Raw genomic sequence first — 26746 nt, 5'->3', positions numbered from 1 at the left:
AGCAAACGTAGAAGTAACTCCCAAAGGTTTGATGATAAACATGGCAATAGGTACTACCTTTTCTACTTCCCAAAACCCACATATTAATCAGATCCTAATCATGCAATTGTTTGAGGATTGATCTAATGCAATAAAACTGGGTGGTAAAGAGGTATGTTCAAAGTGTTACTTGCCTTGCTGATGATCCGTGAAACCTAGAGACTCGTAGTAGCACGCTTCGCACTCCGGGTACTCTATCGCACACAAACAATACATACATAATCAATCAAGCAAGGGTGCACGAGTAGAACTCAAAATAAGATATCTAACCAGAAAGTTCAACTTAAGAACTCCGGTTTACAAAAAGAATCAAATCGAACGAAGCAATGAAACTCAAACGGCGAAAGAAACAAGCTTCGTTTACTAATCTGGACTTAAGTCAAATTTTAGAGTAGCAAAAACTTGTTTGAGTAGGTTAAATGGAAAGAGGGTTTCGAGACGAAACTCTACGCGCTTGAATCGCCTGATTCTGATAAACGAGCGAAAAGTTATACTAAAACGAAAAACAGATCGGAAATCGCGATCAGAAATAATCGCGGAAAATCCGAGAAAAAGAAAATTGACGAACAGGCTAACGAACGAACGTTCACTGTCTGTGAAAAAATGAAAACCGTTCGTTAAAACGAATGAACGAACGAGTGTTCGCTAAATAAACTAAACCGAAAAAACAGATCTAGGGTTTTTTATATATAAAACCAAACTATGAGTATAACATTCCAAACCGAACTATGAGTATAACAGATCTAGGGAATTTCTAGGATCGCAAATCAAAATGCAATAGAGTATGATATGCATGATGATCTAATGTATAACATTCCAAATTGAAAATTTGGGATGTTACAAACCTACCCCCCCTTAAGATGAATCTCGCCCTCGAGATTCGGGTTGGCTAGAAAATAGGTGAGAGTGGTCCTTCCGTAGATCTTCCTCTCGCTCCCAGGTGGCTTCCTCCTCGGTATGGTGACTCCACTGAACTTTGCAAAACTTGATAACCTTGCTGCGGGTGACTCGGCTGGCAAACTCAAGAATCTTAACTGGTTTCTCCTCGTAGGTCAAATCACTATCCAACTGAATCGCTTCCAGTGGCACTGTATCTCTCAGTGGTATCTCAGCCATCTCCGCGTGGCACTTCTTCAACTGAGATACATGGAACACATCGTGAACTCCTGACAATCCTTCGGGCAATTCCAACTTGTAAGCAACTTCTCTGAGCTTTCCAAGTACCAAACGCAAATGCTCCTTATGCTCTTCTTCATTCTTCGAATAGACCAGAATATCGTCAATGAACACTACGACGAACTTATCCAAAAACTCCATAAACACTTTGTTCATCATGTTCATGAAATAGGTAGGTGCGTTAGTCAGGCCAAATGACATAACGGTGTACTCATATAGCCCATACCTTGTGGTAAAAGCTGTCTTGGGTATATCCTGCTCTCGAATCTTCAACTGGTGGTATCCTGACCGCAAATCAATCTTGGAAAATACTTTAGCTCCTTGTAGTCGGTCAAACAGATCATTGATCATCGGCAGTGGGTACTTGTTCTTGATTGTTACTTCATTCAAACCATGATAATCAACAACTATCCTCAACGATGCATCTTTCTTCTCCACTAGAAGTACAGGTGATCCCCAAGGTGACGAACTTGGGCGAATATATCCTTTATCCAGTAACTCCTTAATCTGCTTCTTAATTTCTTCCAAATCCTTAGCGGGCATCTTGTACGGTCTCTTAGATATTGGCCCTGTGCCTGGCAAAAGCTCAATCAAAAACTCAATGTCTCTATCCGGTGGCATGCCTGGCAACTCCTCTGGAAATACGTCAGGGAAATCCTTCACCACTGGTACTTCCTCCTGTACAACTCCTGATAAGGAATTTACTTGAGTCCTCTTCGGCACATACCGGGATACATACTTAATCCTTCTTCCTTCCGGGGTAGTAAGCAAGATCGTCTTACTGGCGCAATCGATGTTTCCTCCATACATCGATAGCCAATCCATTCCCAAAATCACATCCAAACCTTGAGACTCCAAAACCATTAGGTCTGAGGGGAAAACATGCCTACCTATGGCCAATGGCAACTGAAAACATCCTTGGCTTGCCATATACTCTGCTCCTGGCGAGGTTACTAACATAGGTGTTCTAAGAACTTTGGTGGGCAACTTAGACTTATCCACAAATCCCCTTGATATGTATGAATGCGATGCACCAGTATCGAAAAGAACGATTGCAGTAAATGACTTAACCAAAAACTTACCTATTACTGCACCGGGTTGTGCTTCAACCTCCTCCACGTTAACGTGGTTCACCTGTCCCCTGTTGAAAGGGTTCGGATTCTTCCCCGAGCTTCCATTGCCATTTCCATTCTTTGCTTCCGGACAATCAGTGGCATAATGTCCAGTCTTCTGGCACTTGAAACAAGTAACGTGGCTTAGATCCCTCTTGGCTGGGGTTGATGGGTTGGTACGGTTCTGTCCGTTGCTTCCTCCGTTCCCATTGCCATTGTTGGGGCCACTATGATTGTGCGAGTTCCCTCCATTGTGATTGTGACCTCCATGGTTATGCTGAAGGTGTCCTCCTGAGTTCGGGGTAAAATGAGGCTTCTGATGAGCTCCTGTACTGTACTTTCCTTGTCCATACTTCCTCTTACGGCTCTCAATCTGCTGCTGCTTCCCTTCAATCATGAGAGCTCTGTCTACCAACTCCTGGTAGTTGTTAAAAGTTGCCACCATCAAGTGCATGCTCAGCTCATCATTCAGTCCTTCCAGAAACTTCTCCTGCTTAGCTGCATCCGTAGCAACGTCATCTGGGGCATAACGTGCTAACTTACTAAAATCCTCCACATACTGGCCAACGGTACGTCCTCCTTGGCGTAAGTTGCGAAACTCATGCTTCTTCATGGCCATAGCTCCTACTGAAACATGGGCAGTACGGAAAGCTTTCTAAAACTGGTCCCATGTGACAGTGTCAATGGGGTGAGTGGCTGTGTAATTCTCCCACCATGATGTTGCGGGTCCATCAAGCTAATGTGCGGCAAAACGCACTCTCTCCGCATCTGTGCATCCTGCAGTGGTCAGCTCCCTTCCAACCTTGCGGAGCCAATCATCTGCCACAATCAGCTCGGTGCTAAGTGATCAACATGTGGTGGTGGTGGTGGGTTGTTGTTGTTGTTGTTGTTGCCTTGGTTCTGAACTAGCACTTGCATCAGGGCATTCTGCTGCTGAATCAACTGAGTGATCTCCGGTGGGAAAACAAATCTGGTGTCGCGTCTCGGAGGCCTATGATGGGTTTAGAAAAGATGAAAAAATAGAATAGAATGAGGTCTAGAGGGAAAACACTACCCATATGCACATGAGACAAACACAATCATATCACTTCAATCAATTCACACAAGGCATACAATCGATCTAACTATCGTTACAAAGTGCTTGCACTGTACTATATATATGGTGGGATACTACTACTAATTTGGTGGTCTACTAGAAAAATTGCTCAGTCGAAGACTCCATGATATCTGCTCCGGCTTCATCCTCCAAATCATCATCACTAGGGTCCGAGCCGGTGTCGTCGATGATGATGTAATTCTCCGGGCAAGTAGAATCGTCGTCATCTCCTCCTGGTGCTGGGTCTCCCATGAAAACTTCTAGCTTCTTTGTCAGGTCACCATCCTTCTCTACTAGTGCGACGATTTCCTCCATATAATCCTCGCGTGTAGCCTTGAGTTCTTCCTCCAGTTCCATGATCCTAGTCTTTGCCTTCTACAGATCTATCATGTCTGCGCACATCTGGTTCTCCTGGCGATGAATGTGCTGGTTTAACTCCTGGATGAAAGCTGCAATAGATCTATCCTTCCTGGTACTGATCATCTCCCATTGCTCGTCTCGGCGCCCACAAATCTGATAGATAGTATCCTTGAGATTATTGTGGTACACTTCTCCAATGCGTCCCATGGTGATGTGGGCTCACTACAAAAAAATACACTTCCGTGATGAAACGTGTTTGTCACAGTAGGTCGCGTTTTTTGTCATGCATGTACATCCATCACAAATTTATGACAGAATCAAGATAGTCATACCTGTGCTGTCGTAGAAGTGTTCCATGACATTACCAAAATTATCATCACGGAAGTGTCCACTTCCATGACGATAAATCGCGCGTCACAGAAGTGCTTTCGTCAAGGGTGACCGACACGTGGCATCCACCGTAACGGAACGCCGTTAAGCTATCGGGTCGGGTTTTGGATCCGATAACCCGTTAACAGCCCCGACCAATGGGGATTTTCCACGTGTAAAATCATCATTGGCTAGAGGAAACACGTGTCGGCTCATCGTTGGGACAGATGTCATCCACTCACTGGACAGAAGGCGCCTATGATACGTGGACACGTGGCACGGCCCAACAGTGGCCCATTCCTGTGAAAAGGCCGGCCCATTTGACTTGGTCAAAAGCTGGCGGGCCAGCCCATGGAAAGCCTGTTAACGGCCTATTCGCATATAGCCCATTTACAGCCCGCTAACCCAAGGCCCATTACGCCCTATCTGAATTAGGCCCAGTAGCATCATCTGGGCCATCCAATATGATTCCAGCCCGTTTTCACTTCTGGCCCATGTATAGCCCATGACGTCTTTCGGCCCATATGAGGCCCTTTGTAACTCTTGGCCCATTAGCGGCCCGTGCTGAAACTGGCCAGTAATGAACAGTGTATTACTTTACACCCATTAACGGCCCGTGGTGAAACTGGCCCGTAATGAACAGTGTATCACTTTATACCCATTAACGGCCCGTTATTCCGTTGGGCCGTTTCCAGCCCAAGTTAACTTTCGGCCTTCTGAGGGCCCATTTATTCTTGGGTTCATTTGCAGCATTCGGTTACTTATGGCCCGTTACTGTCATTTTCTGCTTGTGGGCCAAATTCAGCCCGTCATTACAGTCGGCCCATTTGTGGACCGTTAGGCTGTTGGGCCATTTTCATAGCATCACCAAATACGGCCTATTAACGGCCCGTTATGGTCAGCCCATAAAACGTACGATTTCCATTAAAGGCCCGTCTACGGCCCATTAAAGGCCCGTACAAGACCCATAAATGAGTCGGCGGCCCATGGATCCTACGAGACGTACAAGGCCCATGGATCCTACAAGACGTACAAGGCCCATGGATCCTACGAGACGTACAAGGCGCATGGATCCTACGAGACGTAGAAGGCCCATGGATCCTACGAGACGTAGAAGGCCCATGGATCCTACGAGACGTAGAAGGCCCATGGATCCGACGGCCCGTGAAGGGCCATGGTCGGGCGAGTTGGCCCCCGTTTGAACGATATAGCATATTCAAAGAATTATCCTACTCAATACTATACAACAAAGAGATCAAGGCATAGAAAGGTAGAATAATCCTACACTATACAATAAAGAAATTACAGCCGATTATACCCACTGGGCATTATGGTTCGGCACATGTGATAATAAAGCATACACAAACAGCAAATTACATACACTGGGCAAATACAGCTCATACATCATGGACGCGCATCAACTTAACTCCATTTGAACTATAATCTCTTCAGAAAATAGGATTGGCCGGATTCAGATAGCACAAATTTCAGTCTGCAAAATCTCCAATTCCTTCATGGTTACCTCAGTGTCTTGTTTCATTTTTTGATCCTGCATCTAATACCTGCATGTCCAGTCTCAACTTGTTGATTATATGTTGACAATCATGTACACGTTGTCTTGCCACCTCTAGTTGATGCTCGAGAACATCAGCACATTCCAATTCCAATCCATAATCATTCGGTAACGACCATGCCGCACTGCTCGCAGATCTTTGTGTTGATGTCACTTCATCCTGAAATGTTTCTGTAAGTACACATGACTAGGGCAAAAATATAGTTACAACAGTGAAGCGAACAAGACACTATTTTGTACTACATGGCAAAACAGGACTAACAATAATGTTACACGTCACTTTCAAAAAAAATGTTACACGTCATGAAGCATAAGCAGGTGATATTTTAAAAATTCTAAAAAAGATAGTCTGTGTAGCCTGCATACAGAAATCCCTCTTAGCTCACCAGAGGAGCATGATGTTGGGGCCCAATCGAAAACACAGACAAGTTACAAATTTAGACAGCATGTTGCGTATAAGTAAGCAAGCAGTTGGCCATTTTGTGCCTCAATTAAAGTCTTAGGGAGCATAATGAACAGCACAGGGTTTCATACAAACATACTACAACAGGCAAAACTATGCAATCATTAGCGTAGTATAAACTAGATTGTGAGCCTCATGCAATAATAGTTGGTTAATAGACTTCAAAGCTTCAGGCACACTTCGGCAGAGTAATTAAATGGTAAGGCCTTTAATTATGTCAACTAATAGTGATACAAGTACCGAACATCAGGCATGATTATTTGGGCATCTCATTAACTGAGGACAAATAAAGCAATTGAAAAGAGAAAATTAACTATGCCTGAAACAAACAAGGAATTGAACTGTTGAGTTGCATACAGTGACTTACCTTAGCAGGTTGAAGAGGCTTAGCGCAGCTCCTACTTCTCTTGCAAGGCTCCTTCCTAACATCTTGTACTTGGAAATCCTCAATCTTATCTTCATTGCACCCCCTCTGGAAGGTGACACAAACTCCTTACTCGTCTCCTTGGAAGATAAATATGCATACTTTCCGGTCTGTGAACACAAAAGGATGAGATTATAACAAAACAACACCACATAATGAAACATGCCGCATCTCTTGCACTTGCACACAATGAAATGAGCATTTACTATGTCTGCACTATGTAAAAACTAGGCATACCTTCGAACTGGATCTCCAGGTACTCTTGGAGAGCCTACTGTAGTGTACAGCCAAACCTTTATGCCACCTATGAGTTAGACAAGGCCCCACTATAGCAGCCCTTAGTGTTAAAATCGTTGACAAGCTCTGTTAGAGTGTTAGGTCAAGAACAGCAAGTAATCGAAGCAAACAGACCTAGTATGGCTGGCTGATGCAAACAAGCAATTGAACAGATGTGTGAGCAAATCTTACATATCAAGAAAAGAAGCAAAGAAGGAGGCTTAAAGACCATCACTTGACTGACCAGATTTAAGGGGCATTTAAACATCATGTGCAACGTATGAACTAACATAAACATTGCATATTACAGATTCTACAATGGAATGCACATGTATTAGGTTATGCCATGTATGATGATGCCTAAATGTACAGATAGCAGGCAGGAGTGATTCATCATTGCACGCACAATTGAATTGCAGGTTAAGGGCCAGTTCGATTCCGCCTTTTCAGGGCATATTGTCAAAATAAGCCATAAAAGATGTAAATAAGTCATTTTTGAGTTATGGGCTTGGGCTTAACTAATTTCGCTTTGGAGGGGGGTGTTTCGGGTAGAACCTCACTAAAAATTGAAGGGAAGGGGAATACTGAAATGACTCTGTTGTCTGCCTATATTACACTCAAAATGCAACCGCTGACACCCGTGTCACACCTGACCCTCAAGTAAAAACAAACACGCAAGCATTCATTGCCCTGCCCGCTTGCATCTCCTCTCCCCTTTCCCTCTACCTCGACCCCCTGCCTGCAGCACTAGGGTTCCTCCAGCGAGCCGTCGCCACTGGTCCCATCTGGCCTGGTCCTCGACGATGCTATGTCCAGCTAGGCTACATGGTCAGCGGGTAGGGGCAAATCTCCCTGGTTGCTCCTCTCTCTGGCGCCGCCCCTCATTCTCATGGTCTCCAGCAACTGCTCTACTGTGGTTCGTCCAACGCACTACTCCGGCGGGCGCTGCACAACTACGGCTGATGCCACACTGCGTAAGAAGGCACCTTATTCCCCCTCCCCTCCTCCCAGGCCATGGCCTTGAGGTGCTGTTGAAGGATGAGCTCATCCAACAAGGTGAGGATCTCCTCTGATTTTTTGCCAAATTTTCATTCTGATCCACTATACGATGAATTGCTATGAGATGCTTCTGCTGCTGCTATATGATGCATTGCTATGAGCTGCTCCTGCTGCTGCTATATGATGAATTGCTATGAGCTACTGCTGCTATATGATGAGTTGCTACAAGCTGCTCCTGCTGCTGCTATATGATGAATTGCTATGAGCTGCTCCTGCTGCTGCTATATGATGAATTGCTATGAGCTGCTCCTGCTGCTCCTATATGATGAATTGCTATGAGCTGCTGCTGGTATATGATGAATTGTAGACTGCTGCTGCTGTATGATGAGTTGCTATGAGCTGCTGCTGCTATATGATGCTTTCAGGTGGTGCTGCTATACGATAATAACCAGCCACTTGGACCATCGAATTTCAATAAATAATTGTTCTTCATTTAAATCTGGGTCATGCGTTCTTCGTTTAAATTAGGCAATGGGATCTCTATGGAAAACATTGACCAAAGTAGATTGTGCCAAGTAGATGGTATCTTTGTATTTGCATTTTGAGCAAATAGTGATGGTCTGTTTTCCTATCATATTAATTACTGCACTGGGTTCAATTTGTGATGTTTGCAAGTCAAATTAATTTCCATATGGGCAGCAAAATGAAAAAAATATAATGCAATCTAGACTTTCCACTGATCATACCAAAGATAAGCTGAAAACGCAATGAAAAGAACTGGTTGGCTTATTACATGGAGCTTATATTCACAGATGCTTATTTTCTTAGGATAACTCGTAATAATTGTCCCTAAGAAACTTGGCTAATAGAACTGGCATACAAATAACATGTCACGATGATTGCAATGGAGGAGTGACGTACCATAGCACACTGTATAGGCTCACCGCTGCCTCTCCTTTTTTTGCGATGTTCCATGAAATTGCCACATACATCTTGTACTTTTTCATTGTGTAACCCTATCTGCAAGTTGACACGGCTAATTTCAGACATCTCTACATGATACTACATTGCATATCCCTTGCGCATATTTAAACCACCAATTAACGATAGTGTGCGTACCATAAACTAGCCATGACTCTGTATGCTGGACTAGCAGGCACTCTAAGGGAGCCTAATGTAGTGCACTGGAATTCCTACATGCCACCTACGATTTTGTGTAATGTACTGCCCCTGTTCCTAAATATATGTCTTTGTAGAGATTCCAGTATGGACCACATACAGATGTATATAGATGCATTTTTGAGTGTAGATTCACTCATTTTGCTCCGTATGTAGCCTATAGTGGAATCTCTAGAAAGACTTATATTTAGGAACGGAGGTACGAGGTAGTATCATGTATGACATCTACATATCTAATTTAGCAGCCAGTAGTAGAAATCATTGTCTGCACAAAGGGATTACTGGTCGAAAATCCTAGCAAAGCACGCTGGCAGGCACAGAACAATACAAGAGAGAGAGACGCGCTTACAAGATCATAGCAATGCCTGAGTCCAGGATCTTGGTTGGCCAAGCTGTTAGATCCAGAAGAAACATCGTCCTTGTAGTTTTTGCCAGCTGCATAACAGGTACTAGCGACCCGTTAGTATATTTGAAGTACATCGGGCAGATGATGTTGGACGGGTTTAAAGGTGACAAGTGCCTAGGACGTGGCGGGTGCTTGGCATCTCTCCAGACGGTGGGAATCAGGTTAGAAACGTCGATGGTGATGACGCTGTGCTGGCTGTCGGGGTCCGGTAAGGAGATCTATAACCATCTAGTAGGGTGTTTGTGGAGCGGCTCCGATAGGGTGGACTACGATGTGGGCGAAGCGGATTTGTGGCCGTGGACGAGGGCGTAGGTGAAGCTGCTTCGGTGGTTGGGTTAAGGATGGTGTCGACGATGCGGATCTGCGGCCATGGACGGGGCGTCAGAAGCTGCTTCGGTGGTTGGGTTAAGGATGGTGTCGATGATGCGAATCTACGGCCGTGGACGGGGCGTCAGAAGCTGCTCCGGTGGTTGGGTTAAGGATGGTGTCGACGATGCGCATCTGTGGCCGTGGACGGGGCATCAGAAGCTACTCCGGTGGTTGGGTTAAGGGTGGTGTCGACGATGCGGATCTGCGGCCGTGGACGGGGCGTCAGAAGCTGCTCCGGTAGGTTGGATGAGGGTGCGAGGAAGCGGATCTGAGGCCGTGGACTTGTGGGTTGGCAAAGCGGCCCCGGTAGGGTTGAGAATGGTATAGGCGAAGCTACTCCGGTAGGGTTGACGATGGTGTCGGCGAAGCGGCTCCGGTAGGGTTGAGGAAGGTGTAGGCGAAGCGGCTCCGGTAGGGTTGAGGAAGGTGTCGGCGAAGCGGCTCCGGTAGGGTTGAGGAAGGTGTTGGCGAAGAGGATCAGAGGCCGTCGACGGGGGCATCGGTGGGGCGGCTCCGGGGGGTGTGGACGAAGCGTCTCCGGTGGGGAGTATGAATGAGCCGCTGCAGATGCGCGGCGGTTGACGAGAGTATCAGCGAAGCAGATCCGGCGCCGTGGACAAGGCCGGCACTGAATGGGTTGTGGTACAGTGGTGGATCAGCAGTCTACTTGTTTCTAGGGGAGGTGGGAGGGGTAGATGCGGCCGCAGAAGCAGATCCGGCGAGGTGGACGCCGCTGGCAGTGAATGGGCTATGGTACGCCGGTGGATGAGCAGTCTAGGGTTTCGAGAGGGGAGGGGAGAAAGGGCGATGAAGTACGGACGGCGTGATGTAAGATGCTCTGGTGCTGTGGAGTTAGTCGTTTTTGAGGGAGGGGGAGAGGAAATGGGGGTGCCGTGTAGTGGGGGAACCGGAAGTTACCAAAGCAGCCCCGACCTATCATGTAGATGAGGGCGGTATTGTAACTGTTGGTCTCCGTGCACCAAGGACAAAAGGGGGATTTCGCATGCTAAAGACTAAGGTGGCGGAAATTTTAGAAGGAGGCGGGAGATTTTGCCGCACGCAGGATCGTTCGTATCCAGTTTCAACTAATTTTGGACCGTGCTAGCGGGAAGGTCATGCTAGACTGTGTACACGGGGCACGCGTCAGCAGTTAATAACTGGTCTGAAGTCCACCCCAGAAAAAAAGACAATAACTCAGGATGATGCACCGATAACTTGGACGTTTACACGGGCGCGGCCAATCGTACGGGTGTAGTGGCGCGTTCACAAAAAAAGGGATCAGACGCTCAGCCTATGTATTTCTCGTGTAAATAGATAATTTAGTGCCATTGGTTATTTACTTTAAACATAATGCATTGACGTGTTTGTGGAGAGGCGCACAAAAAGAAATGGATATTGTAGTCAGCTACTTAAAAGTGTTACCTCATATGATTACATAGCCTCCATTTCATAAATTGCGTACCCGTTGAATTCATATATGAATATTACATATATTACTTCAAAATAGAAACTTAAATCATCCAAGACTAATGAATTTGAATGCAAGAGTAACAATGGTGCATATACATGATAGCTACATTGGTTGTTTGAAGAAACATCACTGTAACTTTGGCATGCACAACTGAAAAGGTTTACTTAAATAGAAAAAAATGTGATATGTGAGTGTCCAATCTTTATAGCGTTGAATCGATATTGTACCTTTGGCCACGATACGAAGTAGATATTGACTTATGTTCAAGCGATGCACGTCCACGATCGCTAGATAGTGATACGTGAATGAATTGTGCAATCTCTCTCACACGCATACATATCTCATTTCCCTGTGGGCATCGGAATCACACACACGCACTTCGTGTATTTCTCTCCCTCCGTCAGGGTTAAATTCGTCTTTCTACCCCGTCCTACAAGTCTCTCACACAGAAACACACACGCTCTCTATGTCTAACACGCCCACCCCTTTAATTCCGCCCACCCACAGCCACTAATGTCTCAAAGTATAATAATGTCTCTCACACATATGCTATCTACCTATCCCTTAATATAGCTAGATATCTATCACACAAACTCCTTCTCCCTACTAGCAAGATGCCCATGCGTTGCACGGAACATCAATATGCATTTGTATGAGAAGTTTATCTTGTGGGATAAAAGGATGAACGAGGGAATGCCTTATTTGCAAATGCGGAGAGGGGTGTGGGTATCTTTTTGCAAAATTGCCATAGTTTCCTTCCTGTCCGTCGGATATAAATCGGATGGCCTATATTGTGAGGGAAGGTTGAACGAGGGAAGGCCTTATTTGCGAACGTGGAGAGACGTGTGGGTATATTTTTGCAAAATTGCCATAGTTTCTTTCCTATCTGTTGGATATAAATCCGACAGCCTATATTGCAGGATGGCACACACACCATCATCACCAACTCTGTTTTCTACTCCCTCCGTCCGAAAATACTTGTCATCAAAATGGATAAAAAGAGATGTATCTAAAACCAAAATACGTCTAGATACATTTCCTTCTATCCATTTTGATGACAAGTATTTCCGGACGGAGGGAGTTATTGTCTTTTTAGAGATTTCAACAAGTGACTATGACCGGACCTTACCAACATACTCAAAAAAGTAGTCCATAATTTTGATGTTACCCTCTTTTCTTGGCGGTGCAGTGCCATCTAGATACCTCATAAATAAATCAAGGACAAATCTGACCCCTTCCTGAAAAGACATACGGAGCAAAATGAGTGAATCTACACTCTAAAATATGTCTACATACACATCCGTATGTGGTAGTCCATTTTAAATCTGAGAAAGACAAATATTTAGGAACGAATGGAGTATATATAAGAGTAGACATGGAGATATATCTCCAGCATGGTCTACAACAAAAATGTGCTGGGCTGGTTAGCGCCGGACGCTCGCAACGCGATGACATGAGTTCGAATTTTGTCTTTTAACTTTATATTTTTATATTATATATTACTCTACTTATTTAATATATACTTCTTTCGCTACTGTACTGACAGTGGAACCCACAGAGTACTTAGAATACAAGATTAAGGATGGACTTGTTTCTTTTTAACTTTCTGTACGAAGCTGTAGCCACCCTGCAAGTCACGTGTACACTGTACATGCAATTAACTTTTTATAGAGGGACAATCATACAGAAAATTAACTCAAATGGATTGGATGTCACTCTATTATTTCCAGCATAAAGAGCATCTCCAACGGCAGCCGGCAAATTTACTCCCGCTTCCTTAAGCGGAGGACGACATCAAACGCCAACGGCTTACATTTTTACAACTCTAACCAACCAGATGAAATTCGTGCAAACACGGACTGATTTCATATAAGCATGAAAGATTTCATATAAAAAAGTCGGATCTTCATATAAACATGATGGATTTCATTACATTTACATGAACTAAGAGGTGCCAATCCGGCTCTCTTGTATAATTAATACTCCCTCCGTCCGGAAATACTTGTCCTAGAAATGGATGTATCTAGACTTATTTTAGTTCTAAATGGCCGCCCGCGGATCCCTTTGTCTTCCTCATGTCCGTCAGACACTTGCGGGGTCGACGAAGGTCCTCGGAAAAGACGAAGCAGCAAAGAAACCACCTGAATCCGCGGTCGTCGCCTCGGCGGTGGCCTTCATGGGTCCCAAGTGGCGGCGGCTTCCCATGTTCTACTTCTCATCGATGATGGCAGCGGACATGGAGAAGCTGGCCACCGACTCGTCGCTCTCCACGCACCCGGCTACTGTCTCTGCCTGCATGGCGCTGCCGCAGGCACGGGAGGCGCGCCCACAGACACGGGAGGCGCGGCCACCGCAGACACTGGTGGCGCGGTACGACGCGGCAGCGACGGCGCCCGTACCGGCGTGCCAGCTGCCGTGCTGGCGTGGAGCAACTCGCCACTCCTCATCGAGCTGAACTGGAGCGGCAAGTTGCTAAACCACGCGCCTGCTTGGGGCGGCAACTGGCTCCGTCGGGCCAAGCGAGGTTGGTGAAGCACCGAGCGGCCTCGCCCGTATCCGGAGGGCTAGGCGGGCTACCCAGCCGGGTAATATGCCGGAGAACGGCTCATCGGAAGCCATCGGAAGAGTGGAGAAAATGTTGAAGGAGGAGATGGGGGAGCGGCGGAGGGGTGCGATTCTTGCCCGCTGTCTGTCTGGCCTCGTGTAAATAAAGGGTGGACGGTAGGAGCTTGGCTGGCGTCTGGCCTCGTTTAAACTGAGGGCGGACGGGAGGAGCTCGGCCGGTGTTGCGTTTAATTCCGGCCCACTCATGAACGGACGTGTGGCAGGGGTAGGATTCTCGGTTTGCATGCGGGTTTAACGGAGGGGTTTAATGGAGGCGCCGGGCGGGCAGCGGGCGGCGCAGTACTATTCGATTTGAGAGCAGTAATGAGCCGTCAAATCACAAAGGCCCTCGCCTCTCGTGAAACCGACCGAGCTAGACTGCCCCGCCCTCTAGCCTTTTAAAAAATGTATATACTCCACTTTTGTACAGTAGTAGTATCGATGGATTGCGCCATAGAGCAAAACTTGAAATTAAAAAAAAGGTGGTACATATAGAGAGTGCTCGTCGCCAAATTATGCATATAGTACTATTAAAAAGGCTTGTCACAATAATGGTGTCCAGCACAAGTGCACAACCCACCCCTCAAATAAAACTAAGCACCCTGGAATTCTTTGACAAAACTAAGCACCCTGAAATTCTTTGACAACTAAACTGCTGGCTATACGATGTTGCCCATATATATTGTACGTATATAATGTGAAGAAACGAGTGGTAGTACTATACCAACTAAAAGATGAAATGTAAGAAATACTAGTATGTACGTACTGAAGAGTTAAAGTAACAAGAAGAAACATAACATAGTTCTGCTGGGGGCTCAGCACAACACACCCCTCAAATTAAATTAAGCACACCTGAAATTAAACTTTGAAACTATTCCGGTAGACACTGCATTAGAACCACCATGAGCAACGACACTGCCACCTTACTCGGAGTCCTCGTCCACGTCCTCGACTTCGTCCTTGTCCCTCTTCCTCTTGGCTAATACTTCTTTGCTTGAGCCGCACACTTGGCTGTTGCTCTTCATCCAACCCTTGTAGATATTGAAGCAAAGGTAGCCATCCATTACAGCATAGTGGATGTGGTCTATATCTAGTACATTCCACTGCCATGCATGACGATGAAATGTGTATGGAGGTTTCTCCAGTTTACCGTATGAAGGATGAACCATGGCTCCTGCCAGGGTCAGCATTGAAGGCTGATGAGAGGACACCAGCCGATTCTTCTGGAGGTCGAAGGTGTTGCCTACAACGAGGCCTAGCCGACACAGGACTTCTTTGTCGTTACCAAAGTCTACAGTAACGAATTTGACTAGGTTGCTCTCGAGGAAGTCCTTAAAATCCTGGCACTCAACGTCGGCATGGCATATGTGGTAGACCAAGCATAAGTCATGCACGCAAACCTAGATCATGGCGGGCTTCTTCCTCTCTTCGTCCTTTAGATCCTTCTCTCGTCCCAGGACTGTGGTGTACTCTACATCTAGCCCAGCGACCCACTCATCATCTAAGTCTTCGAACATGCGTCTGAAGCGAGAAAGGCATCCTTTCACCGTCGCGGAAGAACGGGTGTAGATGACGTCGAACTCATCGTCGGTGATGGTTCTAACCTTGTACTCACCACTGATCGGGGAGATTTGGGACGCCATGGATTTGGGAGGAGGGTTAGGATTAGTGGAACTGCCGTAATGTGAATGGACGGGACGACTAGGAGCGAACCGCCGTAGTATTGAAGGACGTGCGGGGACGAGTAGGAGCGAACTGCCAGCGTGCGAACGGCAGGGTAGTGGCTTTCCATTCTCTCATGATACGGGCTTCCGAGAGCCCTTGGATCTGAGATCGAACGGTTGCATGGCGTGATTCTAGACCTATGGGTGAATATCCTATCCTGGAGGGTTATTCTGCAAATTTTCAGCAACTTAGCATGCGACCGTTTGATCTCAGATCCAAGGGCTGCTAGCAGCCCGTATCGTGGTCGCGCCTACCACGACCATCACGTCGCTCGTGCGGTCGCGCCCTTAGAGATTTAACACGGTGCGTTAGGCTATCTGATGTTGGCATGTCATACATAGTCATCACTTAGTCACTCATACCACAACAAGGTTTTGGCTATAAGGTTGGCTATAATTGTATTTTTTTACTTCTCTCTATCTCTTTCTTCGTACTCCCTCCGTCCCATAATATAAGAACGTTTTTGACACTAGTGTAGTGCCAAAGACGTTCTTATATTATGGGACACAGGGAGTACTAGTATTTATTGCATTTGCCAAGGAGTGACCTCTTCCAATGAAATGGTGTTGCTAAGTTTGCTTCATTTAATTAGCTATAGACTCAAAATTGTCTTTTCACCTAGGTACACGCGCTTAGCACCGTTTCTTCCTTGGGTCACCAAACTAGTCTCTCTCTTCTTGATTAACTTGCCACATCAGACTTTATGCCTATGTGGCAAGCTTAAGCACCTGTAGGAGCAAGTAAGTACAATAGTGCGCTTTACATGGCATTTTTGCATATGTGGAGGAAAGAGAGGCAAGGAAAAAGTGGAGAAGTGGGCTCTCATGCAAGAGCCAGCCTCTACTACATGGTGGAGCATTGGGAGAGGCACCTGTATGGAGGTGGTCAGGAATCAGGAGACTCACGCCGGTCGTAGCACCGCAGTTAAAATGATAATGGCAAGTCAAATCACGGGCCCCACCTGTCCAGCAGTAACTCGCTGTCAAATCACACAGCTGTACATTTGCAGCAGCCTACTCCCTCATCTTCTCGCGTCCCTGTCGAATCAACTAGGCGGAACTGCCCCGCCTACCGCGTAGGAAAAGCCCGCGCAGTATACTCCCTCCGTCTAGGTGACCAAGGTGGAGAGGAAAACGAGAGAACTTAATGTTTAGTATTTGCTAAGGCTGGTTGTAATGGTACTAGCCTTAGCAATTTTGATGAGGTGTCATAGAATTAAATGAAGAAAGAGAGAGAGTTGAGTACTATGTGTCATACATGGCAATAAATAAAGTACTACATGATACTAATATATGATACATGGCGCAGGAGTACTAAGTATTATTAATACAGTTTTGCTAGAACTCATCTAGATGAGATATAATTTGGTCTCATTCATCTTTTATAGCCATTGGATGTGATGCTATATAAGATGCGTGTGTGCTGACATGGGTTGTATTTGTTCTTGTGCAACGAACTGACCACTGCATGTCATGTTTGATAGTCTCAAGTCAATAAAAGCATACAAGCCCCACATCTCTTCTTGGTTGATTCCTCTATTTATGTCAAAAAAATAAGAAACAACGTGAGAGTTAATGCACCACGCCTATGTGTTTACTATTTGGTTTTCGTAAGATGACTTAATACTCACCTAGACGGAGGGAGTATTCGATTTGACAGCGGGCGACGTAGTTCCCGATACGGCTTTAATGCAGACGAGGGAGGGAGTAGCGGTTCCCGATATGTTGAACGGCCAATGCATCCTCCTTGAATTAATGCATGAGGGAAGTAATGGGAGGAGGTCTGGGAAAAGAGGTTGCACGATGTGAATGCAACGCAGTTTGCCCTCATTGCCCTCATATAAAGGCACCCCTCCATTCCAATGCATCTACCACATCGTACGCACCTCAGCATTTACCTAAGCACCTACACTAAGTGCAAAAGAGCTCACTCCAGACCCATGGTGGCGATGCGCGTGAGCGTCCAGCGGCTGCGCCAGATGGTCCACGACGCCGGCCTGCGGCATGGCGCCGAGGATCGTCTCCAGACGGTGTTGGAGACCGGCTGGTGGATGGCCGCCGTCGACGCCAACTACGACTCTCAGTTGGACCAGATGATCGTTGCCACAAGCAACAAGCTCACCGTCCTCAAGAAGCTCGCGGACGACATCGCCGTACTCCTCCAGCCCGCGCGCTCGGGCTCCTCATTGCCTGCCACCCTAATCGGCCTCCATGGCCGGAACCTCTTTCAAGCACTGGTGGCCCTGCGACTGCCCGCCGACGCCACAAAGAATGTCCACCTAGAGGTCGCGCTCGCCGCGAGGCGCCTCGCCCTGCAGCAATTCGTCGACCTACACATCCACGTGTACGAGAAAATCGTGTACATAGGTATCTACAAGGCCAGTGAGGACGCTACGATGTTGGCCTTCCTCAACCGGCTGGAAGCCTTGGATGCCTTTGCTGAGAAGCACCTCGACCTCGCCACACAAGCCGCCGCTGCTTAGCCGCCGGTCGGTGGCCCGGCGCACTAAGTTGAGGAGGAGGAGGTCGTACGTTCGTGGATCCATCTTTATTCTTGCCTTCTGTAACCACCACTGCGATCGCATCATCGTGGCCTTAATTCTTATTGTGCTGTTGCATTCTCGTTCCAGTCAATACCGACATGTGCGATCCCTTTGCTTAATTATACGCATCACTGTAACTAGTACTCCATCCGTCAATTTATAAGTTGTACTTACCTTTTCCATCAACTTCGTGCAACGCGCGGGCATCTTGCTAGAAACACTAGAATATGTCTATATAATCTGTATGTGATAGTCCATTTGAAATCTCAAAAAAGACAAATATTTAGGTACGGAGGGAGTAATATATTAGGAGTATATCAAAACAATAGTGATTTCTTTCAAATTTGTGAACAAATACTACTATTCTACTACATTGGATCCGTCGCAACGCACGGGCACATTGCTGGTAAAAGGAAAAGGCCTGCCGCGTTCGCGTCGCACCCCCACACGCCCGGGAATCGGGAGTACAACACGGCCCGTCCGGCATGACACATAGCTTAGGGAAGGCGTGTTGCCTAGAATTTTCACTTTCATGTGGGACCGGCGTTGAGCAAACCGACACCCCGCCCGCCGCCGGGTTGGAAAACAGAAACGAGGGGAAGATCTAGCTGTAGCACGGAAGCCAAGAAATTTGGTGTCAGACGGGGCTCGTTGATAGAGTAGGAGCATTCCGTACTAGTACTACTCCTACTAGTACCAAGTTTGTACAACTAATACTATATTACTAGTACAACCACTATACAACTAGTAGGTACGTGCACGGCACAACATCGTAGGAACAAAAAACGGGAAGATCTTGTTTTGGGTGATTTATCTTTTTTTCAATCAACGTAGTATGAATAATATGATGTGAGGGGCACCCATGAAGCTTATGTGGCTTGGTTGCATGGCTACGGAAGGTTAGAGAAAAATAAATAGATAATGTGTTTAGAGTGCACTCCACTAAATAGATATACTTTAGATCCATTGCAACGGACCGGCACATCTATATCTATATCCCCTATATAGTGTGTGAAAAACTTTGAAATTGGTCGTTGGATGAAGCCAATCCGACGGTACAAAGATGGCAAATCCGAGCACTACTGGCCGTTGGATATCATCCACCAGATTCTGCCACATGTATAATCTAGAAGACTCCATGGTTGAACTTAATTCATGACTAACTTTGCCACAACTAAGCTTAGGCAAAGTTATTAGTTCTTCAAAATGAGAGCCACAAGTTGGCAAGCCTAAGGGAATCTTGCCACATTTTTTGTGTGTATGTCATGTGGGGTCTTAGTGTGGCTTGCCTAAGGTGTGGCTTGAACCAAACACTCACCTAAGTTAATCAAACTTGCCTAACCTTACATTCCACCAGATTTTGCCACATGTTAGAATCCAGAAAGCTCCACATGTAGAAGCATAATGCACAAACCACCAGAATCTCATGCGTGCAATGCACGTGTACCTTACTAGTACTAGTTGGTAGTAGTAAGAAACAAATTCCAGTTTTGGCATGAGCTTGTACTGCGGGAGCACCACAAGGCCTGCCGCAGGAGTTACATTTCCCTCTCGGGGCCCACGGGACCGAACTTCAGTGGCTTAGTGCCCGGCCTATGAGTCAATGACATGCGGACCTTAAATGCGGCTGGCCCACATATCATTCTCATGGTGGTGGCGTGGTTCGCGACTCACTCGTTCGAGATGAACCGGCCGGTGGTGGCGTGGCCGTGGCGAGGGTGCCATAGCTGGGCGTCGGGCGTTACGAGGCGTAGATGGCCACACCGGCGGGTACTACCTGTAGTACATAAGTACTCCAGCTGAGGATTGATGACCGGGACGAAATGTGTCACAGCCGCTGGATGAAAATTCGATGGTGCGGGAGTACGGATCGGAGCATAGCAGTGGAGCAGGCAAACCGCGTCCAATCGGGTGTGTCTGTGGTAGAAAGTTGATGGTCGCCGCAGTTCAGCTGGCCCGCATGTCATGCACACAAAGGCAGAGGAGCGGTGGGGCCGAGAGGGATGAGGGGCACGTCGGGGGGATGAGGATCCCCTTACGCGAACAATCCTACCATTCTGTCACTGACATGTGGGACCCATAAGCGTGGGTCCCACCTGTCAGCGAAGGAAAGGCAGGGCAAGGCAGTGATAGCCACGTCAGAGGATCCATGTGCACGTCAGGGGATGTCGTGCCGTGGGTTGGAGCGGCGTCGTGGGAATCGTGTGTGGGTGTGGCAGTGGTAGAAACAATAAACGTGATGGTCGTCGTGGTTCAACTTCCATGGACATGCTATCATGTCTGCTGACACATGTATATCAAAACTAGAGTGTTTATATTTCAAGCACGTGAACAAGTATTATTCTACTACTTTGGATCCATTGCAATGCACGGGCCAGTACATTGGTAGTAGTAGTGTCCATCTCTATCTCTAGAGGCGTTCCCTCGTTCATCCTTTTCTCTCACAAGATAAACTACTCATACAAATGCATCTTGAAGTTCCGTGGAACGCACGAGGATGTTTCCTTGGGGGTCTCTCCAGCGCGGCGTGGCCGTAGTTCCAAGTTGACGCCCCTTGAGATGCCGACGTTGAGGGGCACTCGGATTTCCTCCGATGAGCAGGTAAGATGAGTTTGATCACGTAGTAAATGCATTCTAAAGACTACTTCCGTGTCCATTTCCTAATTCTCCCCCTGCCCACTGTTTCACAGGTTAGGCTCGGTGCGAGTGGAGATTGGCTTGCATATGTACGGGAGGGTACCAACATCAATTTGCACAACATTTACAACGGTGACACCGTTCTCGTAGAACCTTTGTCCAACATTGGGATCAGCCATGCAATGGGCCACGGCATGAATTGGTATGATGGAACCACGGTGAGATTGAATAAGATAGCACGAACCTTGCACATGGCGGTCAAAGGCGGACCATGCTGTCCGCGGCCGATTTGTTGCCATACAAGTAGGAAGACGCTGTGCTCCTTTCTAACCGCATCTTCGCGGTGACAAACCAGGGGACTTATTTTGTATGGGACACATCCTACGATATACTCCCTCTCTCCCAATTTATTTGTTTTGAATCTTTTCATTTTATAAGTTTCAAATTCAAATTTAGAGCTCCCCATCACATGTTGAGATTACAATGTCCATTAAATCATTGGGTGCATGTATAGTAAAGAAACAAATCTCGAGTTTGGCACAAGTTCGTGCTGCGGGAGCACCACATGCTCTGGCGCAGGAGTTACATTTCCCTCTCAGGGCCGTCGGGACTGAGCTTCGGTGCCTTACAACACCTACCTTTGAGTCAATAACATGCGGACCCGATAGGTGACTGGTCCACATGTAATGCTCCCGTAGGCAGAGGGGCAGTGGGGCCAAGAGGGGTGAGCCGCAGGTCAGGGAACGTGTGGTTTCATGGGTTCGAGCGGCGTCGTGGGAATCGCGGGTGGCTGTGGTAGAAACTTGATGCTCGGCGCATTTTAGGTGGCCCACATGTCATGCACACAAAGGCAGAGGGGCGGTGCGGCCGAGAGGGGTGAGGCGCACGTCGGGGGGCGTGGTGCAGTGGGTTGGAGAGGCGTCGTGGGAATCGTGAGATGAAACGTGATGGTCGCCATAGTTGAACTTCCATGGACAAGCTGTCATGTCTACGGACACATGCACTGCATACCGATCACTGGAAGGAGTAGCAGAGAAAACTATATATGCGGATAAATAGTTCCTTATAGTCAAGCGGACCCATGCTACTACTCTGTTCCAAAGACATGCACACCATCGAAATAGTCCATCTATATCAATATACACCGAGAGGGAATATTTTTTTTTACCAGAGAGGAAATAGTTCATCCATCCATAATGCCCTCCTGCTGGTGCAGCCTTTTCTTCTTCTTCTTCTTCTTCTTCTTCTTCTTCTTCTTCTTCTTCTTGTTCTCATTCTATGTGGGAGACGGCTTCGCAACAAGCTCTTTGGACCTTGCAGCTATCTCGAAACTCACACGGGCATCGAGGGCAGCATATTTTATCCACTCGTACGTCAAGGGATAATTCTCCCATCCAGACGACCTTAATGCCACCGTCTCGTCACCCTTCTGAAGATTTGTACCGAGCACAAAATTTGCTACGTCGAATAGGGATGGTGTCTGTTTATCACAATCTTCTACAGGAATTTTGATTCTGGTTTGTAGGTCAGCGATGCTTTTCAAATCAAGGTAGTACAGCTCCAGCTTCTGTTTGTCCCCTTTGATGGCTGCCCCACAGAAGTATATGTCCTCCCGAGACAAGAAATCGTGAAGCTCACCTGGTATGGAGGGCGAGTGTATGATGTGGTACACCAAAACATCATCTTCGAGGCACAGCTGAAGGACGGCGGCGCGCTGGATCTTCCCAGGGGCACGCTCCGTGTACTCTGCGTCGAGACCGATGACCCTCGTCTCTACCTTTTCGAGGGAGTTGGATACATTGTTGATCCACTGCCAAACAACCCTTGGGTGGACGGTGACGGTGGCAACTATGAACATCGAGCCTTCGACGAGGACATGTTGGACGCTAAAAACCTTCATCTCGATCTCTTTCGCCATTTGGAACTGCTGGAACGGAGGGCTATGGTTTGGAGAATTAGGATTAGATGGCTAGTCTAACTGAAGTAGTAGATGATTATTTAAAGAGGTTAAAACAATGTGAACGCAGTGGGGTTTGGATGCAAATGAAGACGAAGGGGAGGTGAAGAAGCCGAGGAGAATCGGTTCCCGATGGAGAAGTAAATGGGAGAAGTGGCGTGCAGGCAGTTGATTAGACGGCTAGGTAGACTAAACGAAAAGGCTATGCGGGTAGACTGATGAGTCGTACCTGTCCGTGTACGTGCCCATCCTTCCTGATAGGTGGGACCTATGCAAACAGATAAAAAAATGTGTCATAGTTTTTTTTAGCGCGTGAGTGGGCGACACAACATTCTCTGGTTAAGGAATACTCCCTCCGTTTAGGTGAGTATAAGTCACCTTATGAAAATCAGGTTTTCCCAAAACCTTTAGGCGTGGAGCATTAACTTCCTGCTCGATCCCCTCCCAGCCTCGTTAGCCAGCGTTCTCTTCCTCTGCTGACGCGTTCTACCTTTCCATTTTTCCTCTTCTCAAGTGTGGAACGATCTGCATGCCATCCTTGATGCACCAGAACGACCACTGCATGCATCGCGGCAGGGCGTTGATTGGCATGCACGAGAATTTGGTTCTGCTCACAATGTGGATGATACCTGAACGATGAAGTGAACAGTCATGCTAGCACGGGAGACCTATTTCCGCTATACAATACTGGAGTACTCATGTTCCTACTAGTAGTAGTAGTACAACTGTGGCACACTTGATGGTCAAAATACTATTCATCCGGTCCTCACAGTGAAGTGACAACACCCTGCGCCTGACACTAGTCCAGGCGGCGTGTTCGGGTTACCAAAGTCAGCCTCATCCTGTGCACTGTGCAGTCTGTCACCGCCGCTGTACAGCACATTGGCGCCTCGCCTCGTCTCCCTCTCCGCTCCCATAGCACCACTCCATCTCCATCTCCTTCTCCGTCTCCGTCTCCGTCTCCATCTCACTGTGCCCCCGTGTACCGTCGCCTCACTCGCCTCCCCCAGTACCACTATTCCCTCGCTAGCCGCTCCAGCACCGACATCCTTCTCCCCCGTAAATCAAGCCCCCTTCCAAACTCCACCATGGCCGAACGCGAACCGCGGATCATCCATATGAGCCGCGATTGGAGCAATCTCCCCAGTGACATCCTCGACCTGTGTTGTTCGTGTATGGATATGTTGAGCGCCCTGCGGCTGGCTGCATGCTCGAGGGACATGCACACAACCATCGTCAAAGCGAGGCCTAAGCTTTTCAAGACACACTGCTTGCTGCTATCTGGTCTTGCGAGATTGGCTCACCATGATACGGAGGCGTGCATGATGCCCCTCGACTTCAATTCGATCTCCATTAGCCGAAACTTCTTTGCAGTTATGTAGTGGGTCGCCGTACATCATTTCCCTCGACATCGATCCGATCACCATCACCCGAAACTTCTTGGCAGGTATGTACTGGGTCGGCATGAACTCCCACTGGATGGCTGCCTTCAGAGAAGACGGTAAAAAGTTGGTGCTCGTGAACTTCCAGAGCTCCCATGAGATTATCCTTCCTCCGTTGGATTATATAGAGTATTACCATCGCGGTCCAAGTCATCTAGATTACTACGTCAGTTGGACGGACCTTGTTTTGCAGAAGATTGTAATCTGCCAAGTGCCCACACGACATGCGAATTACGCAGACTTCAAGCTAATTGCCTTGTTCGACCACGGACTCGCCTATCTTTACGCCGGTGCCTTCTTTAGCTGGAGACAACTCGGCTCGCAGTGGATCATCGTCAAAGCTGATACACACTTCTGTGATGCTATTGAACACAATGGCATCATCTACGCAATCGACAAAGCAGATGGCACCACGTATTGCTGGGACAGCGCGTGTAAGTTGTTTCCGTCTCATGTTAATGATGACACCATGACACTGTTTGAACTTTTTGTGATGATTGGCATATCCCTGTTTGAGCAGAATTTGAGTAGAACTATGGCAATGTATTAGAGACGCCGTAAATCAGCTATATTTGGAATGAGTTAATTCATGCGATTGTGACCATGTCATTACAGCCAATTTGTACCCTGAATAATCAAACTGTTAGGAATATATGGATATTATCCTTATTTTACAGCAATCTATATACTACTACTAAATATGAGTGTGTATCAATGGCCATGTTAGTTTCCTCATTTTCATGATGTAGAAACATGCACCACACTGTTGGTTTCATCTAACCATACATTAGGGAAGTAAATGTGCATATGGAGAACTCTATATTTGGAAGTAGTGAAATCCTGCAATGCTTACCATGTGTACATACCTATATTCGCCCTTCAGCAATCAATGGCTAGAATAATATCCTCACAAAAATTTTGCCCACAGAACACGAGTATATAACAATGCATGGTCTGTTAGTTACCTTGAAGAATTTGTTTGTGAGGACAGAACATGATTACTCCCTCCGTTCCCAAATATTTGTCTTTCTAGAGATTTTAACAAGTGACTACATACGGAGCAAAATGAGTGAATCTACACTCTAAAATATGTCTACATACATCCGTATGTTGTGTCTATTTGAAATGCCTAGAAAGACAAATATTTGGGAACGGAGGGAGTACATAACATGCATGACATGGTAGTTTCCTGTGAAGAATCGATTGTGAGATAACATGAGTATAACCATGCATGGCACTTCTATATTTTCGAACCGAGTATACATTTCCCTGTATTTTCCTCCCAGTTCCAACAGGGACATATCAATGCTGTTTCTTGCATTATCCTACTCATACTCTGAACAATGCTGATCTTACATTAACAATGCCTATCCTTTTTGATATGATGCAGTGTCCCTACAGTTACTGCCCTTTGTAATCACACCACCTTTGCCAAAAACAGGGAAGCACAGATGGTTCCTCGCTCGATCAGACGACGGCAAAAGACTGATGATCATTTGGACACATGAGCCGGAAAATTTATATTGCAAAAACCCCACTATATACAAGCACCGTGTAATACGTGAGTATCCGGACAGTGGCTGTTACGTCTATGAGCAGGATACCAGCTTGTTGGGGCCTTTAGGATTTTTTAGTTGGAGGCGGGTAAACAGCCTTGGTTCACACTCTCTGTTTCTCGGACTCAATTATTCGATTAACCAGGAGATCACCGTTGGCAAGGACCTTGATGGCAGAGAGGCTCTGTTTGCTATGGAAAACTGTGTCTACATGGCGAGCCCTAGGAGTTCGGAAGCAAACTTCCCTGATTGTCAACGATATAGCCTGCAGCCAAAAGAAGGTGAGAATGACAAAGGCATCCGGATTAACTTTGATCCTTGGATGTCTCAATTACGACAGGCAGTGATATGGTTCAAGCCTTCAGGTTGATAGGTAATTGGGCTGTTGGACCGAAAGGGTGGAGTACTGGTGTCTCCGGATCACTGGTCGCTGAAGCGGGGCTGCAAATTATGATGGTGTTGGATCATCTCTTCGAATGACTTTGTTGTCTTTGCTGTTGGTTCTGGATGGGTAGTTCTTCCTTTTGTTATGCATATTCCTTGTCATTTGGTCATCCTCGTCTATGTCACTCTTACTATGTAATAGTTGCTTCTGTTTAGAATGTCATTCTCGTCTGGATCACGAGAGTCTGAGCGCTGCAGATGGGTGCGTTTTGGTGGTGTAGCAAGACTTCTTATGAACTATCATGTCTTGCTTTTTATGTCAGTGGTAGTCACTAGTCAGTGTTTGAATGTTGTATATATCGTTGTTTCGAACTGTTTATTGTCTCGAACTACTGGTGGGCTAAATGAGGGCATCACCATTCTCCAGTGTTCAGAGTATATCTCCTTTTTTCAAGTTATATAATTTGAGCTCAGTGTCTTTTCGATGATGTACACTTGTTTGGGCCAGTGAGGTGTCGTTGAATATGGGCCGAGTAGTAACGCAATGCCAAACAGGTCAATTATGAGTCTCAGGCCAGGCTCTCAAA

Source organism: Aegilops tauschii, chromosome 7 (assembly GCF_002575655.3).
Source record: "Aegilops tauschii subsp. strangulata cultivar AL8/78 chromosome 7, Aet v6.0, whole genome shotgun sequence".
NCBI lineage: Eukaryota > Viridiplantae > Streptophyta > Magnoliopsida > Poales > Poaceae > Aegilops > Aegilops tauschii.
Note: the sequence above shows the minus strand (reverse complement) of the source record.